This window comes from Amblyomma maculatum, chromosome 4, assembly GCF_055883805.1.
Source record: "Amblyomma maculatum isolate TAMU_Amacu chromosome 4, ASM5588380v1, whole genome shotgun sequence".
NCBI classification, from domain to species: Eukaryota; Metazoa; Arthropoda; class Arachnida; order Ixodida; family Ixodidae; genus Amblyomma; species Amblyomma maculatum.
In genome coordinates, this window is record NC_139347.1 from 147,419,834 (window position 1) to 147,425,169 (window position 5,336).

The window sequence follows — 5,336 nt, forward strand, 5'->3', positions numbered from 1 at the left end:
TGAGGATCACATTCTCGGCTGGCTGCAGCTCCTGTAGAATTCCATAAATTTCGCGAATTCCCTGGTTGTTGAGCCGCTGACGTTCCGTGAGGCCAAACCGAGTACGGCCTTCGATTCCGGCGTGTACCGGTCACAACTCTATGCGAAGCCGCTTCCGCAGTTTTTGGTATTCTTCCAATGAATGTACTGCAGATAAGTGAAACAACACCATCGTTACACCTTCTAGAGCAATGCATTAAAACGAGCATGGTACACACACCGCAGCGAAGAACTCACAGCTGTGCCCAGCCGCACTACTGACAGTTTGCATCCCAGGCATTTTTCTTTCCTTTGAACGTCTGTGTATAGTCAATCCGCTTGGTATCATTAACGCAGGGCTGCCCTCGAATTCCTTCTAGCAGCTTTTCCGCAACAGTGTCTGAAATGCGCGCGTGGTTATAGCGCAGTCTCTGTCTACATGCAAGCCGCCATCTTCACTGCGCGTGAGGAATGCTGGGATGGATGGCCGACACGGCTGAGGCGGTCGGCGAGAAATAGGCGAGATTCTGTTTGCGCGTCAGCGACGTTGGGCCGCGTCGGCTCGCGCTCGCTACGTCCATCACGCCGTGACTTTGGACTATAGACCTCGGTTTTTCGCCGTCGTAACGTCGCGGAGGGCGACGTGCGCGCGCGCGTTACGTCGGACTATATTGGGGCCTTAAGTGAGTGCCCACATCCATGCACTCTGAATGTTGATAGCTATGCACAAATTTTGCCACACACACACGGGTACAAAAATCTTCACAGTGTGCACGCCTTCGCGCCGTGAACACGTTGCACGTTCTCCCACCGTGCACACATCGCACATCCTCGCTCGTACATTCTCACTCGCACATTCTCGCTCGCACATCCTCGAATCGCACATTCTCGAATCGCACATCCTCGCACGCACAAACTCGCGCTGTGCGGGTCGATAACCACGCACAGATAATCACGCAGAGCCTCGCACAATATTTTCAGTTGGGGCGTCTTTCTTTTCCTCTTGCTTTCCTTTCTTCTCTATTTTCTCTTCTATCTGCACGAGGCAACGGAGTTGGCTAAGCTACAGAGCCAGTAGCAGGCCCGTGCATTTTCTTTTCCTTCTTCCTACAGCCACAACTACAACACCGCACAGCACGCGGACGCCTCTTCGTTTCGCCTCCATCGAAACGCAGCCGCCGAGGTCGAGATCGAACCCGGGTACTCCGGCACAGTAGCCGGACGTCTTACCACTGCACCACCCCGACTGACCGATGTTGGCGTTCTTGTTGTTGTGGCTGTAGGAAGAAGGAAAAGAAAACGCACGGGCCTGCTACTGGCTCTGTAGCTGAGCCACCTCGGACAGAGCCTCGTGCGGACAGAAGGGAAAATAGAGAAGAAAATAAAAAAATAGCTTTGTCTTAGCTCTGGTTAAGCCTGAGTGATTGCTCCCCTGATGGGGCTGGTACAGGTTGGTCACCGCCGCTTGCGGCGGGGGCTAGCCTCGCACCGAATTTTTATCTGTTGTAAGCCGTCATTGCACACGCCACCGCTGGTGGTGGACGACGGCTGTTGTTGCTGCGCGCGTCTTTCTTTCCCTCTTCCTTTTCTTTCTTCTCTACATTCTCCTCTATCTGCACGAGGCAGCGGAGGTGGCTCAGCTACAGAGCCAGTAGCAGGCCCGTGCATTTTCTTTTCCTTCTTCCTACAGCCACAACAAGAACAACAACAAGAAATACCTCCCTGGCTGCGCTTGGCTCTGCTGGTGGTTTGGCATGGCTTCGCCTTTTGTGCAACTAAAGGATTTACTCTGGACACAACATGGTTTCTACTGTTAGTTTATTGGAATAAACACGCTCTTTTTCACGGCGCTTTCTTCTGTGGTAATTATATCGCTCTGCACTACTCATAGACGATTCTTCGGCATTCAGAGAGTCCATGAAAATACTCTCGCCCACTGAACTTCTAGAACGCCGCCGGGCTCGCCATTCTGCGGCATAGGCGCGTTGCTTAGCCAACCGATCTTGCCTTCCTTCATTTGTCTCCTCGACACGGCGCCGGCGTTTGCGCGCAGTACATCGCTCCAGCGATGCCTTGTGCAACTCCTCAGACATGACTAAGCGGAGCGCGCCTGCGGCGCCCCGTTTATCCTCTCCTAGCGAGCTCCCTCACGCGGCGGGCTGAGGAGGCCATCACGTGGTAGCCGCCGCACACAGCGAACGACCTACGGCCGAAGAGACTAGTTGGGGCCCATGCACTGATTGATTGATTGTTTGAAACTTTAATTTCCACCGATTTAGGAGGGCCCCTACTCCCCGCTCCTGGCACGCAGGCCTGAATAACGGGGGCTGGAACCTACGCGACTAAGGACTAGCCAATATACATTGGTTATTCGCGGCCTCAGCCGCCAGGCGGACGGCTTTTTGGTGGTCAGCGGGGACGTCGCTTCACAGTAGGGTACCCAGGCTTCTCCACTTTTAATATTGTCCCTAGCGCCCAGAGACTTAGGGCACTCCGAAGTATATGGTCGAGGGTCCCCCTCGCTTCGCAGGCTTTACATTTATCATTTTTTCTCTCATTTATCTGGGTGTGAAACAACCAGACAGGGTTCGGGAAATTTCGGGCTTGTAATTGCCGCCAAGCTATGGCCTATTTATTATTTAAGCTAGGATCCGGTGGCGGCATCAGACGTCTTCCTAAATCTAGAAATTTGGGTTATTTTTTTATAGGTTTGAAAACGTTCGTCCATCGCCTGGCGTGCCCCTGCACTGATTGATTGATTGATTGATTAAAACTTTAATTTCCACCGATTTAGGAGGCCCCCTACTCCCCGCTCCTGGCACGCAGGCCTGAGGAACGGGGGCTGGAACCTCCGCGACTAAGGACTGGCGGGTATACATTGGTTATTCGCGGCCTCAGCCACCAGGCGGACGGCTTTCTGCCCCTGCACTCCTCTGGTCGTGACCTCACGCTGTCATGTGGTCGTGTACCAAGTGACAGTGCGACGTCACGAAGCGAACGAACGACCTCCACTAACGCATGCTTCCGTTGGAAGCCGCGACAGTTCAACTGCTAGATTGAAGACTCACTTGGTGCGCCTCTGGCCATTATAGAGCTGATCAAAATTTTCCTCAGCTTTTTGCTGCCATTCTCCGATGGCAACTAATTCTGCCCTTTGAAGTTGTGCTTCGCCCGTAAGTGTTTGGATCTGGCTTTGAATTTGGTTTATTTCTCCCGTTATTTGGGTCATGAAAGATTCAAATTTAGCTTCGATTTTGGCTTCTAATATTCTTTCTTGTGCCACCAATGAATCAGCGTCTTCCCCGCTCCGTTTCATTGGGGGGGGGGGGGTCTAGCCGATTCTACAACCATCTTTTCCTCCTCTGGTGCCGCAGGCTGCGTGGAAGTCGCAGCCTTAGGGGCCAGGGCAGTTGGTTGCGATAACGCTGTTAGATAAGAAACCCCTAGCTATAGCCCTGCAAGAGACGGGTAAAGAAGCAAAACTCTCGGGATACCAATCTTTTTTAAGTGACAGAGGTGAAAATCTTGCGTCACAACATTGGTTAAGAGGAAAATTTCTGCAAGCATGCACGAAATGAATTGGAAAGAAATTGAGGCAGTGCTATTGGAAATTCTTATGGGACGAAAAGAGCAACCAAGCCTGTTCCTCTTAAATTTATATAGTACGCCACAGCAGAGAAAGGTGAGATTCAGGGCCCTCTTTTGCAGGGCGATAATCACAGCCGGGAGTAACCCCTTCCTAATAGTCGGTGACTTCAATGCGACGCACCCGGAATGGGGTTACGCTAAACAAGATCCTAAAGGCAGGCAGTTATGGGAAGACGCGCACGAGCTGGGACTCACCTTGCACACGGACCCCAGTTTTCCATACAGGGTGGGTAACAGCGTCTGCGTAGACACTTTCCCTGACTTGACGTTCTCCAAAAATGCGAAAGATCTGAACTGGCAAAATTCGGAGCAAAATTTTGGCAGCGGCCATTTTATTCTGGCCTGGGGCCTTAACAAAGGAGTAAACACGCGCCGTGTGTGTGAACCGAGGGTTACATAATGGGAACTATTTAGGGAAAAGCGAGAGAAGGCTGCCGAAAGGAAGATTACAAACATAGAAAAATGGACGAAGACCCTCATACGTCACGTTGGAGAGGCAACAAAGAATCTTGAAGGGGACAATGCCCCCGAGATAGCTGATAGCAAACTGCTTCACATGTGGGAGGCAAACATGGTATGGAGCGCAGACTAAAGAAGCAAAAGTGGAACCGTAATCTTAGAAGGAGGATAGCTAGACATAATAAAGAAATTGAAAATTATGCGAAGAGAATTGGTGCTGCAGATGCGACGAGATGGAAGCGGGCATGAGCCTTTCCAGAAAGTGTTGTCTGCTGAGACACCTATGAGATCCGAATAAACTCAAAATCCCTGTCAAGAATTAGGTTATCAAAAGGCAGGCATGCGTTTAAGGGTACAGACACGGAATTTATGGATGCGCTAGTCAACATGTACATTGGCGATACTCATAGTGCCCCCCTCCAAGGGTATGACGGAGCTCCCACCGAGGAGCTGGACGCACCCATCACGAAGGCGGAGGTCAGGGCAGAAATATCGGGACTAAAAACAAAATGGGCCCCGGGCCCTGACGGGATAACAAAATTTTAAGAAACCTGCATGATGACTCCATCAGCGCTCTTACTGAGTATATGCAAGAAATTTGGACTAAAGGGCACCTGCCTCGGCAGTGGAAGTCGGCAAACGAAATTCTAATCCCAAAACCGGGCAAACCCCCGAAACTAGAAAATGTAAGACCTATTTCTCTAACCTCATGCATGGGAAAATTGATGGAGCATGTAGTCCAGACACGACTGACGCGCTTTATGGAGAAACACGACCTGTGGCCGCACCAGATGGTCGGCTTTCGACTGGCCCAGGTAGCACAGAATGTGGGGCCCCTGTAGGTCCGATGTAGGCAAGTGGGGCTGGGGCAACCATCATAAAACCTGCATCGGTCCCCGATAAGGCAAAAGTGGGCAAGCCCCATTTGGGCTTGCCCCTGCTCCTCCTGCAAGGGTCCCATAGCGGCGTTTCTTGGGCTAATGCAGAGCACAATCCTGCATCCAGACCACAAGGGTCCCTTGCCGGATATTTGAGGGCAATCCAACCTAATTGTGGGCTTTTTATGGGAAAGCCCTCATAGATCCAAAGTGAGACCACCCCCATTAAATCTTTGTGGGACCAACATCGGCCGTAGTGGGGCAAGAAAACGGACATACCCACATGCTGCCCCAATCGGCCCCTTGTAGGTTACTTGAGGGCAGGTGAAATAT